Source organism: Rhinatrema bivittatum, chromosome 8 (genome assembly GCF_901001135.1).
Source record: "Rhinatrema bivittatum chromosome 8, aRhiBiv1.1, whole genome shotgun sequence".
Classification (NCBI taxonomy): domain Eukaryota; kingdom Metazoa; phylum Chordata; class Amphibia; order Gymnophiona; family Rhinatrematidae; genus Rhinatrema; species Rhinatrema bivittatum.
The window spans coordinates 225781738-225794761 of NC_042622.1; positions in this window are offsets into that span (position 1 = coordinate 225781738).

Sequence of the window (13024 nt, forward strand, 5' to 3'; positions counted from 1 at the left end):
GTCGGACATTCCACCCTCACCAGTAGTTCCTCAACCCCTCCCTGGTGGACAGAATCTTCCGCAGGTGGGATCAGCTGGATGTGGATGTATTCGCGTCCCCTCAGAACCACAAAGTGAGTCGCTTCTATTCCCTGCACAGGGAGGACAGGGAACTAGCCATGGTTGCCTTCATCAGATCCTGAAGTGCAGGTCTCCGCATATCCTCTGATTCCGCTCATAGGCAAGACTCGTGAAGCTCCAACAGGACGGAGGATCCATGATCCTGATAGCCTCGCATTGGCCGCGACAGGTCTCGTTTCCAATCCTCCGCGATCTGTCTGTCCAGGAGCCCATATGCCTGGGCACCTCTCCCAACCTCATCACACAGGATCAGGGCAGGCTGCGCCACCCAAACTTCCAGTCAGTCACTAATGGGCCGATACAGTAAAGTGTGCTCCGGCAGAGCGCACTGTTAGCCCGTGTTTGGCCGCGCGTTTTCGACGCGCTATTTTTACCCCTTATACAGGTTCGGAAAACAGACACCAGCATAATTGAGCGTCCGTCTTAAGACTTCTGTACACTTTCCCGGTGTCGGCTGAAATTAACGCCTGCCTTTGGCAGGAGTTAATTTTTTAAGAGTAAAATGTGTAGCTTGGCTGCACATTTTACTTTCTGAATTGCACAGGAATAACTAATAGGCACTTTTACCCTTTACTGTATAAGGGGTAAAAATAGCACGTTGAAAACGCGCGGCCAACACCCCCCCCCCCCCTCCCTCCCGAAACTAATAGCGCCCGCAACATGCAAATGTATGTTGATGGGCCTATTAGTTATTCTTGCACGATTCAGAAAGTAAAATATGCAGCCAAGCTATACATTTTACTCTCAAAAATTAACTTTTCTGTACACCCTCCAACTTAATATCATAGCGATATTAAGTCGGAAGCCCCAAAAATAAAATAAATTAAAACATCGGCCTGCGGGTTGGAAGACGGACGCTCAATTATGCCGGTGTCCGTTTTCCGAACCTGAGGCTGTCAGCGGGTTCGAGAACTGACGCCAGTAAAATTGAGCATCTGCTGTCAAACCCACTGACAGCCGCCACTTCTGTCAAAAAGGAGGCGCTAGGGACGCGCTAGAGTCCCTAGCGCCTCCTTTTACCGCGGGCCCTCATTTACATAAATTTATTTGCTGGATCACGTGCCCAGGAGAGCGGGTGCTCGCCCAAAACGTTTTTTCTGTATTGGCCTGTAAGTTCTCTACCAACGGCACTCAGTTTATATGTCTGTGCAGAAATGTGTCAGAAGGCCTTATTGAAATACAAGTATACTGTCTAGCATTCTCCCTTGATCCAACTCTCTGGTCTCCCAATCAAAGAAATTGATCAGATTCGCCTGAAAAATGTACCTCTAGTAAAACCATGCGGCCTCAGATCTTGCAATCCATTGGATTCCAGAAATTGCACTATACTCACTTTTAGCAGTGATTCTATTATTTTGCTCACTGCAGAGGTCAGATTAACCGGCCTATAGTTCCCAGCCTCCTCCTTACTTCCACTTTCATGAACAGGAACCACATGTGCCCTGATCCAGTCCTCTAGAACTACTCCTGACTAAAGCATTGAAAAGGTCAGCCAGTGGAGCTGCCAGGACTTTTCTTAAGTTCACTCAGTACCTTGGATGTATCCCATCTGGCCCCATCACCTTATCTATTTTGTTTAGTTAGCTCCTCATTAACACATTATTCTGAAAATCAATTTGAGTTTTACCTCACTTCTAATCTTATTTGTGTTCATTTTATGTGGTCCTGCTCCAGGCCCTTCCACAGTAAACGCCGAACAGAAGTATTTATTAAGCAATTGTACTTTTTCCTCATCAGCTTCTACATATTCCTCCCTTTAACCTATTGAGTCTCTCAATGCCACTTTTGCCAACTTCCTTCTATTACTAACATCTAAAAAACAAAAAAAGGGCTTACCCTCATTTTATCATATTTACTGTTTTTCCTTCCATTTGAATTTTTGCGTTCCTGACTACTTTCCCAATTTCTCTTAGCTTTTCCAGATATTGAGCCTGTCTTCCTCTTGCTGTGATCTCTTGTAGTTTATAAATGCAGCAGAGTTGCTTACCTGTAACAGGTGTTCTCCCAGGACAGCAGGATGTAGACCTCACATATGGGTGATGTCACTAGACGGAGCCCTATCACGGGAAAACTTTTCTGTCAAAGTTTCTAGAACTTTTGACTGGCACACTGAGCATGCCCAGCATGCCATGATCCCTGTGTCCACAGGGGTCTCCTTTCAGTCTCGTTTGTAGCAAAAAGCAAGAGCGAAAAAATCAAATAAACGTAAGCGGACCCAACTCTGCGGGGTGGCGGGTGGGTTTGGTGAGGACTATATCCTGCTGTCCTGGGAGAACATTTGTTTACAGGTAAGCAATTCTGCTTTATCCCAGGACAAGCAGGATGGTAGTCCTCACATATGGGTAATTAGCAAGCTACAGGCTGACTCATATTACAAAATGCCAATAGCAGACAACTCGTGCAGCAGGCACAATAATTGGGGTGCTATTGGCAATGATGAGGTACCCTGAAATCTCAGCAAGTGGTTGTGGAAGGAGTTGGGGATTATACTGGAACAAAGTTTTTCAAGACAGATTGGCCAAAGGCAAAGTCTTGACGGACTTCCTTATCTAAGCAGTAGAGGGCTGCGAATGTGTGAAGAGAGCTCCATGTCGTAGCCTAGCAGATAGCGACAATTGGTACTGAACGATAGTGTGCTACCGAAGTTGCCATGGCCTTTACAAAATGTGCCTGCACTCACCCCTGGAGAGGAAGGCCTGCTTCCTCATAGGAGAATTCGATACAGTCTGCTAGCCAGTTGGAGAGAGTTTTTGCCCACTGGAACTCACAGCTTGTCTTTGTCAAAGAAGCAAAGAGTGGATTTCCTGTGGAGTGCAATGCGGTCTAGATAGAATGCAAGTGCACGCTTACAGTCCAAGGTGTGCAAAACCCTCTCACCCTGGTGAGAGAAAGGCCTTGGGAAGAGTGGTCAGACTATAGACTGAATAAGGTGAGAGGCTGTCTCCACCTTAAGAAGAAATTTAGGGTGAGTACGGAGGACCACTGGGTCATGGAGGAACCTAGTGTCGGGTGAGTATGCAACAAGGGCTTGTAACTCACTGACCCTTTTAGCAGAGGTGATGGCTACAAGGAAGATAATTTTCCATGTTAGAATTTTAATGTTAAAGGAATGCAAAGGCTCGAATGGGGAACGCATGAGCCTTATAAGCACTACATTTAGGCCCCATTCCGTAACCAGTGATCGTAGAGGAGGCTTAAGTTGTAGAAAACCCATAATCTGATTCATAAGGGGTTGAGCCATTAACAGGGCATCCCCTACTCCCTGGTGGTACGCTGAGATGGAACTGAGGTATACCCGTGCGGAGGATGGCTGGGCACCAGAATCCGAAAAGTATCCTAGATAGCCTAATAGAGATGGAGTGGGGCAGGAAAAAGGGGCCAATACCTTTTTGTGCACGCCGTTTGGTAAATCTTGCCAATTTCGAATGGCAAGATTTACATGTGGAAGGTTTTCGTAAAGCTTACAAGTACCTGAGAATATCAGTGAGTCTGTGTTATGAGGCTGACCTGTGGGCAGGTGAATTGGTTCCTGGAGTGATAGGTTGAGAAGTATGGGGAAACATACTTGTCAAGGCCAATACGGGGTTATGAGAATCATTGAAAACTTGTCCTGCTGTAGATTCACGAGAGTTTTGGCTATGAGCAGTATTGGAAGAGACGCATATAGGAGGCCTTTGTTGCAGGGGCGGGCAAAAGTGTCCATGGCTAACGCATTTTGAAGCCTGTGTTGGGAGCAGAATCTGTCCACTCTGTGGTTCGATTCGGACGCAAGAGGTCGATAGTTGGTCGACCTCAGCGCTAGAAGATTTTACTCGCTACACATGGATTCAGAGACCACTTGTGGGGATGGAGACATCAATTGAGATGGTCTGTTAGTATGTTTGGTATGCTTGTTAGATAAGTGGCCCGGAGATGCATGAAGTGTGCAAGGGCCCAGGCCCAGAATTGCGCGGCTTCCTGGCAGAGCAGATAAAAGCCTGTGCATCCCTGTTCAAGTACCACATTGCTACTATGTTGTCTGTCTGTATTCACAAAGTTTTGTGTGAGACACAGTGTTTGAAGGCATAAAGGGCATAATGCATGGCTCAAAGCTCCAGGAGGTTGAACTGAGACTTTTCATGGAGCAGCGTCAACACATTTTGGGTTTGGAGGGAGTTGATACGAGCTCTCCAGCCCAAGTTGGATGTGACCATGGCCAAGATCATCTTGAGGATTTGGTTACTGGATCGGTGATATGGATCAGGGATGAAAGTGGTTGAACGGCTTAGAGCCACTGAAATCTTAAAATCCACTGAGTTTTTCTCATGGTTAGTCTGGCCATAGGAGTGACGTGGATCATGGAAACCATGTGGCCCAGCAATGGAAGAATTGCTGGGCTGAGACTATGTTGCATGCACGCAGAGATGTGGACAATTTGATAGGATGTCTGCGCGGTTGGGCAGGAAGGCCGTTGCGACTGTAGTGCCCAGATCTGCTCCATATGGGATTTATGGTAGTTGATCAGAATTTCCAGCCAAATGTAGTAGATTTATAGTGAGTCTTAGAGAATTTAGAGCTCCTTCTTTGGATTGACCCCTTATTGGGCAGTCGTCCAGATAAGGAAACGCGTGAATGCTGTTGTTCTTTGTAGATAAGCAGCAGTCACTGCTAGGCATTTGGTGAAATACACAAGTTGTCGAAGCTAGTTCGAATGGCAGAACTTGGTATTGAAAATGTTGTTGACTCACTATGAAGCATATAGAAAGTCCAGATAATAGAGGCAACCCCCTTGTTGTAGTAAGGAAAGCATGGTGCCGAGACACCATTTTGAACTTTTCTTTCTGAAGAAATTTGTTGCGATTTCTGAGGTCCAGGATGGGCGGAGGTCGCCTGTTTTCTTTGAAAGTAGGAAATAGCGGGATTAAAATCCTCTGCCTTGTGTGTCCAGGGAACGGTATCCCGAGTCCTGGTCCTCAGTGGGATGGACCATTCTGTTCTCTGGCAAGGTTGAAAAATCCAGGAGCCTGCCTGACTGGCGGAGCTGGTGTGATCTGGATATCAGTTGGTCTCACGTGGGAGCGGTAAAAGGTCTATCTAGCATCCCTCTTTGCTGTGCAAGAAACGTAGAGAACTGTCGCAGGGTCTCGTGGTGGTCTTGCAATTGAGCCACTGTCTGCTGGACATGTGCACGAAGAGATTATCTGCGGTGCATGGCAGATCAGGTAGTTTATTCTGGACTTCGGGCCATAAATCAGGGGCCGTAAGCTAGGTTCACCATCTAGCACCGAGTCCTGTTGCAGGCAGTGGGAGGACGTTTCGAAGCAATCACATGTTGCTTGAATTTCATGTGGATAGTGTCAAATATAGTTGGTAAATAGCATTAAGTGACACCAATATAGTTCTTGGAAGAAGTTATGACCTAGACCCTCCTGAAAACTTCTAGTCCTTTTCAATGACCAGGTCGAAAGGGATGGTTTCAGTCACGTCCTTTACTTAGGTCTCGATGGGATCGGTGCCGAAGCGGGATTAGAGTGCCCATCGCTGTTCGAGGATCCCGGGATAGGTATAGGGGTCCGTGGAGGCTCAGAAGGACAAGTCAGCGTTGATGACTTAGGTTGTCGTTGGTAGGTGCCACAACAGTGCGAATATCGATGGCTCTGGTGTTAGTAGATTCCGGAAGGCATCGAGGACAGCCTGATGGATGAGGATGTCCAGCTTCTCCCTGGAAGCTGGTATAGGTAGCGCAGCTACAGGGGGAGACAGACTAGGCGTTACTGGCACTTCCACATGAATCTGTGGTGGCTCAGTACCTGGCACCAATGTCAGTGGGGAATGCCTCAGTGCCTCGGGTGCAGAGGAGCATGGAGACTCTTGTACATGGGCCCGCTTCACAACTGACTCAATGGACATTGATGCCAGTGCGGTATCAGTGCCGGCACCGAATGCGGAACCACGTTGGTGCCGGTGACGATGTTTCCTTCGGTGCTCGGCCCAGTCATTCTCCAGCACAGAGGAAGATGCCACCGATGTCCAGAATGGTGTCGGTAACGGGTGGTTACCGTGGCAGTAATGATGTTTCCCTTGGTGCTCGGCCCGGTCATTCTCCAGCACTGAGGAAGATGCCCTCGCTGTCCCGGATGGCACTGGTGACGGACGGTCACCATGCCTCTACTGCTCCTGGTATTGTTTCTCACCCAAGGATTGCACGGAGCTCTGGTTGAGAACCCGAAGTACGGAGCATTTTCTTTAGTTGAGGGCATCAATGGAGGTGTCGATGGCGGCTTCGATAGTATCGATGGCATGGACGATGGCCTCAACGGGGCATCGACGGGGGCATCGATATCGACCGCAGTGGGAACCATGGATGTCCCAATCCCTCTAGCCCCATGGACCCAGTGGAAAATCGCAGCAAGGACACTCGCGGGCATCGTGGAGCAGACAGGGTGATAGACATAGGGAGAAAGAAGGCCGCAATTCGGTTGGTGACCCAGGGGAACTGATAGTGGTGTGACAGGAACCGACCGGAGAACAAGACATAGTACTCACTGAGCGTCGATGAAATGTATGCAAAGGGAGACCCGTGTAGGGAAATTATTTGTGAAGTAAAATTTCAAATGTTTCCGTGAGGAAAGGTTGTGAGAAAAATCTCACAGAGCTCCTCAATGCAAGGCAAACTGCAGAGCGGAAAAAACGAGACTGAAGGGAGACCTCTGTGGACACAGGGATCATGGCATGCTGGGCATGCTCAGTGTGCCAGTCAAAAGTTTTCCGTGATAGGGCTCCATCCAGTGTCGTCACCCACATGTGAGGACTACCATCCTGCTTGTCCTGGGAGAATAATCTTTTCTCCCTTACTTTTGCAGCTACTACTTTAGAAAACCATAGTAGCTTCTTTTTCCTCTTTTCCTAACAAAACGGTGAGTTGCAGGAGTTATCCCAAAGTAATGTACACAAGCTTAAATGTTATTAGTCTCAGCAACCCCCCTCTCAAGTGAGGTTTTGCAATATTGGCAAGGAGTATGCATGAGCAAAATTTGCATATGTTGGAGATCCAGTTTATACAAATTTTTCACATTACACTGGGCTTTTTTTTTCAGAGGGTACATGCCAGTACTGAGTACTGGTATCTTTTTCCTGTGCCTGTTGATTTGCATTGTGATTCTTAAAAAAAACCATTGTGTGGCTATGCTGACAACCAGGTTGGGGGGAGGACTCACAAGACAAATTGGTAAGCCCTGAGTTAGAGCCCACACTGAAGGGTTTATTTTCACCAGCAATAAAAGGTGTCACAGCGTGCATAGAATCTCGTGTTAAGGCTGCTAGAACTCTGTCCTTAACATTAGATATTTTTAATTTAGAAAAAAGCAGTGTGCTAATGTATAATGATGCATAGTTTTAAATGAATTCAAAATAAAAATAAGGAACTAGATGAGGTAGCCATTCTGCAGGCCCCATTTACCCCAATCCCTTTTGATTTTCAGGCTATTGTTAATGAATATGTGTGACAGAGATTTTCATGTCGCTGCTTAAATTATATGCAAATTTATTATGCATATTCTCCCAGGTCAAGCAGGATGGCAGTCCTCAGATATGGGTGACATCATCAGGATGGAGTCCTATCACAGAACACTTTTGCACTGAGCATGCCCAGCATGCCACCAACCCTGCATCCAGCAAGGGTCCCCCTTCAATCTCTTTTTTTTTTTTCCACGCAGCAGTAGCCTCGCAGTTTTCAGGAGCTCTGTGAATTCCTCACAACTTTTTCCTCACGGAACTTTTTCAAAACTTTTTCCCCATCCCGGGGTCCCCCCGTCGACCTCCGTTAGCGTTGGTAAGTTTTTACCTCGTTTTTGCGGTCAGTACCCGATGATACTCTCATCGGTGCCAGAAACCACGCGCCGCGTTTATTTTTTTAAAAATGGCAACCGGTTTTCGGAAGTGCCCCGAGTGTCTGAGGACTATGTCCATTACGGACCCGCATGATGTCTCCGTTTTATGCTTGGGGCCTTCCCATGACGTCCAACTGTGCACCAGTTGTGCCCAAATGACTCCGAAAGGCCACCGGGCCCGCTTAGAAAAAAATGGAACACCTATTTAAATCTAAGTGCTCGACCCCATCTTCTCCAGCCAAGAGTGCAACGAGTCAAAAGCAGTCTATCATTGACTGTCGCCATCGACGTCTCAATATCAAGACACCGGTAACCGCCAGTCACCGGCATCTTCGTGCTCAAAGGCATTGACATCCTCATCCTCTGCGCCAAAGAAGGACCGGGCCGAGCATCGAGAAAAGCACCGGCATTAACATCGATGGAACCACTGACCAAAAGGTCCCAGGGAGAGGAGCCCCCATCCTTCTCTGGACCCGGGACACCGAGGCGTTCCCCACCTGCAACGGTGTCGGGGGCTGAGACTCCACATATTCCTGTGGACCCTCTGGCAACGCCCATGGAGCCTCCAACCCTGGCAGCTGTGTTACCAACACCAGCTTTCCGGGAGGAATTGGACCGCATGGTCCAGGAGGCAGTCCTCCAAGCGCTTCGAGGATTTCAGTCGCCACCGGCACCGACTCCTATGCCGAGGCCTGACCTGATGCCTACGATGCTGGCTCCGCTACTTGAAAGGCTAGATACTCTTATCAGCGCACTTCCATCAGTGCCCATGCCTTCCGGACCGATGCCTTCGGAGGCATCGGTCCGGAAGGCATGGGCATCGGTTTCTCTATCATCGGACAATGAAGACCATGATCCGTCAACGCTGGACTCCGATTCCAGGGCCATCGGGTATTTTACCACCCTGACGGCCATTGAAAACGCCGATTCCATTGGTGCCTTTATCGATCTCTGTGCCACCTCCAACTATTTCGGTGCCACCTCCTGATCCGGCTGGATTAGGGCTTTTCCCTCCATCGGAAGAACCACAGGGTGGAGGAGACCAGCCATACGACCTCCTGGAGTGATGATTCCTCTGACTCCCAGAATTCTGAAGGCTTCCCATCGGAGCCTTCACCTCCAGAGGAAAGACGTTGCTCCCCTCCAGAGGACCTCTCGTTTGCAAGCTTTATAAAGGAAATGTCTGAAACCATTCCTTTTAAACTGCAAACTGAAGAGGATGCTGGAAATTTTGCAATTCGTGGATGCTCCCAAGAAAATGATGGCAATTCCAGTCCACGAAGTTCTGCTTGACCTGTTGCATCGTACCTGGGAGCACCCAGGTACAGTTCCACCGGTGAATAGGAAAACGGACACCACCTACCTGGTCCAATCAGCTCCAGGATTCTAGAAAACCCAGCTCCCTCACCACTCCGTAGTGGTCGAATCCGCTCAGAAGAAAGGAAAGAGGTCCCAGTCTTGTTCTTCTGCCCCTATTGGCAAGGAGCAGAAATCTATGGGCGCCAGGTGTTCCAGGGCTCTAGGTTGATGGCACGTATATCGGCCTACCAGCTATACATGACACAGGACACTAGAAACCTTTGGAAGCAGGTTCAGGATTTCTCCAAATCCCTGCCAGAGAAGTTTCAAGAGGGATTGAATTCCATCCTCCAGAAGGGCCTTGATGCTGGAAAACACGAGGTCAGAGCTACCTATGATATATTTGAGACTGCCTCCAGAGTGTCAGCAGCAGGCATAAGTGCTAGATGATGGGCATGGTTGAAATCTTCAGACTTGCTTCAAGAGGACCAAGACAGGTTGGCAGACCTTCCCTGCACAGGGGACAACATGTTTGGAGAAAAAAAAATCGACGAAACAGTTGCGCAATTCAAAGATCATCATGAGACATTGTGTCAACTATCTACTGTTCCCTCTGACTTTCCATCCACTACCAAAAGACAGTTCAGAAGGGCTCCCAGGAGGCCAACCTATAAAACCCGTAAGTATTACCCTCCTCCCGGACTCGACCAACCAGACCCTATCAAAAAGGTCAGCCTCATCAGCACAGGCCTCCGAAAGCCCTACCAGCCCTGCAGACTGGTCCTGCATCGGGTCTTTGACTCCCTTCTAGAGAGCAACAGTCAACCCTCGCCTCCAGCAATATTTCCTGTAAGGGGACGTTTGTGCCACTTTACAAACATGGCACACAATTACAGCGGACCAATGGGTTCTTTCTGTGGTTGCCCACGGTTACCATCTAAACTTCCTCACGCTACCACTGGACTCTCCACCTCGTCCGGTGTGGAATTTAGACAACCATTCTCCACTTCTCGAGCAGGAACTCTCAATCATCCTGCAGTCCAATGCCATAGAACCGGTTCCCCGACTGCAGTGTGGAAAAGGGTTCTACTCCCGATATTTTCTAATCCTAAAAAAGTCAGGCAGATTCGTCCTATATTGGATCTTTGTGCCCTAAACAAACATCTTCTGAAGGAAAGGTTCAGGATGGTAACCTTGAGCTCTGTGCTCCCTCTCCGACAAAAGGGGGATTGGCTTTGCTTTCTAGATCTTCAGGCGGTGTATGCCCATATAGCCATAACCCCTCTGCATCGTAAATGCCTCAGATTCAGCATTTCCAATACAGAGTGCTGCCATTTGGCCTAACGTCAGCACCCCGCGTATTTACCAAATGCCTGGCAGTAGTAGCAGCTTACCTGCGACAACGCAGCATCCATGTCTATCTTTATCTAGACCAGCAGTTCTCAACCTGTGGGTCGCGACCCCGGCGGGGGTCGAACGACCAAAACGCAGGGGTCGCCTAAAACAGGTCCCCAACCACCGGTCCGCGGACCAGTACCGGGCCGTTGGGGTTTTTTGCCGGTCTGCGGCGCCGCGGCTGCTGCGGGGAGGCGGGGCGAAGCTGGCGACCTGCCTCCTCCAACCCCAAAAGGGAAGAGACATGGCCCAAAAAGCTAGCGCGTCGCAGTGACGTATGTTGCTGGAGCCGCGCAGGCAGGAAGGAGGTGTATCAGCCACTGCAGGTGCTCCTCCTACTTCCTTCCTGCCCGCCCTGCCCCGGAAGACAAATGTTGCCGGAGCTGCACGGGGAGGAAGGAGGAGGCGCGTCAGCCGCGTGGGTAGAAGAGGCGCTTCAGCCGCGTGCAGAAGAGGAGCAGCGGGGCCGGGAAGACTAGGGCCACTGCAGAGCCCATCCTGTGGCAACCCGTAAAGAAGAGGCCCAGATGTGAGAGAGAGGTGTGTGCGAGTATGAGATGAGTTGAGAGACTGTGTGTGTTTGCAGAGACAGCATGTGAGAGCCTCTGTGTGTGTGAAAGAGACAGCATGTAAGAGTGAGAGCCTGTGCTTGAGCAAGGCAGCATGTGGGGGTGTGAGAGAGCCTGTGTGTGAGACTCAGACAGCCTGTGCCAGTGAGAGCCTGTGTATGTGGTTGTGAGAGAGAAATGCATGTGAGAATGAGAACCTGACTGTGTGTTTGAGGGAAGAAGACAGGTGGAGAGAAAAGAAATAGAAAAAAAGGCAATATAAAAGGAAATGGCAAAAAATTAGAAAGGGAAGCAGATGTAAAAAAAAAAAAAATTACTTTTTACTGATTGGCACATGTAATCTTTGGGAATGTGCAAGAGTAGCACTTTCTCTATGGCGGATCTCACAATGTACGAGATCAACATGGAGGAAGTGGAAACCCACGGGGCCTGCACAGAGGAGGCAGCAGAATGGGCTTCAGTGCCAATAGCAGCAATCAGTGCCTCCCCAATAGCCACGTGGCAGCAGTGGCAGTAATTAGATTAATTGTTTGACTCAGCTGGAGGTGACAAAGTATGAAGTGGGATGTGAAATCAGCTTTATCTGGTGGAGAATTAGGATTGCTGTTACACATGAACTGTATTTGGCAAACATAAAGGGAGCCAGGATAATCAATTGATGCCTGCAGCTGAGGACTGATTCATTATGACTCATGTAGAAATTAGTGCATTTTCCAGATTAGTCTGCATAACACAATTCTCAACATTCAGCATTATTTCTGCTGCATAGAGTTTTATCTGAGAGGCTCTGAGGTTGTGAGGGAGCCAGTAAGAGTGAGAGCAAGAGTGTGTATGAGAAAATCCAGGGGAGTAAGAGTGTGTGTGTGTGAGTGGGGTGGGGGGGGGGGGGGGGGGAGAGAGAGTGTCTTACACCCTGAGAGTGTATCAGTGTCTGTGAGAGTGAGAGGTTATGGTGGGTATAAGAGCATGAATGTGTATGTATGTGACAGTGTATGTGTGAGAGAGAATGGACATGTGAGAGTATGTGTGAGAGAGAGAGGATAACCTCCTAATCCTCGACAATATCAGGGTGACTGGAAATCAAGAGCTCCCATGTATGGACAGCAGGGGTTTTTTAAAATCCTTATTAGTTTTAATTATTGTGTGTTATTTGATATATGTGCTGTTTTGAAATATTATTGGTGTTTGGGAAATTATAAAAATGTATATGATTTTAATTAATAGAAATTCTATTTATCAGTAATTTTAAAATATTCTTTTATTAGTATGGTTTTACTATTATAACTGATGCTTTATGTTTCTTAATTTTATTGTTTTATGAGGAATGGTGGTTCTGTTTATAAATGTCATAATAAATAAGTATGCACTAAAATCCAACCCCATCCATAACCCCGCCCCCATATGACCAAAGCCCCGCCCTCGCCCCGCCCTCGCAGGGCGAGGGCGGGGCGAGGGGTCACCGCAACATGAGGAACTGTATTTCGGGGTCATGGCATTAGAAAGGTTGAGAACCACTGATCTAGACGATTGGCTACTCAGAGGTCCATCCAAGGAAGTAGTACTTCACTCCCTCCATCTCATTGTACAACTACTACAATCCTTGGGGTTTCTCATAAACTATCCCAAGTCAAATCTGACTCCATCACGTACCCTCTCCTTCATTGGAGTGGATTTAAACACCATACAAACCAAAAGCGTTCCTCCCAAGGGATCGAGCATGCACACTATCGTCCTTGGCCAAAACAGTACAGACTCACCAAACCACGACAGCTC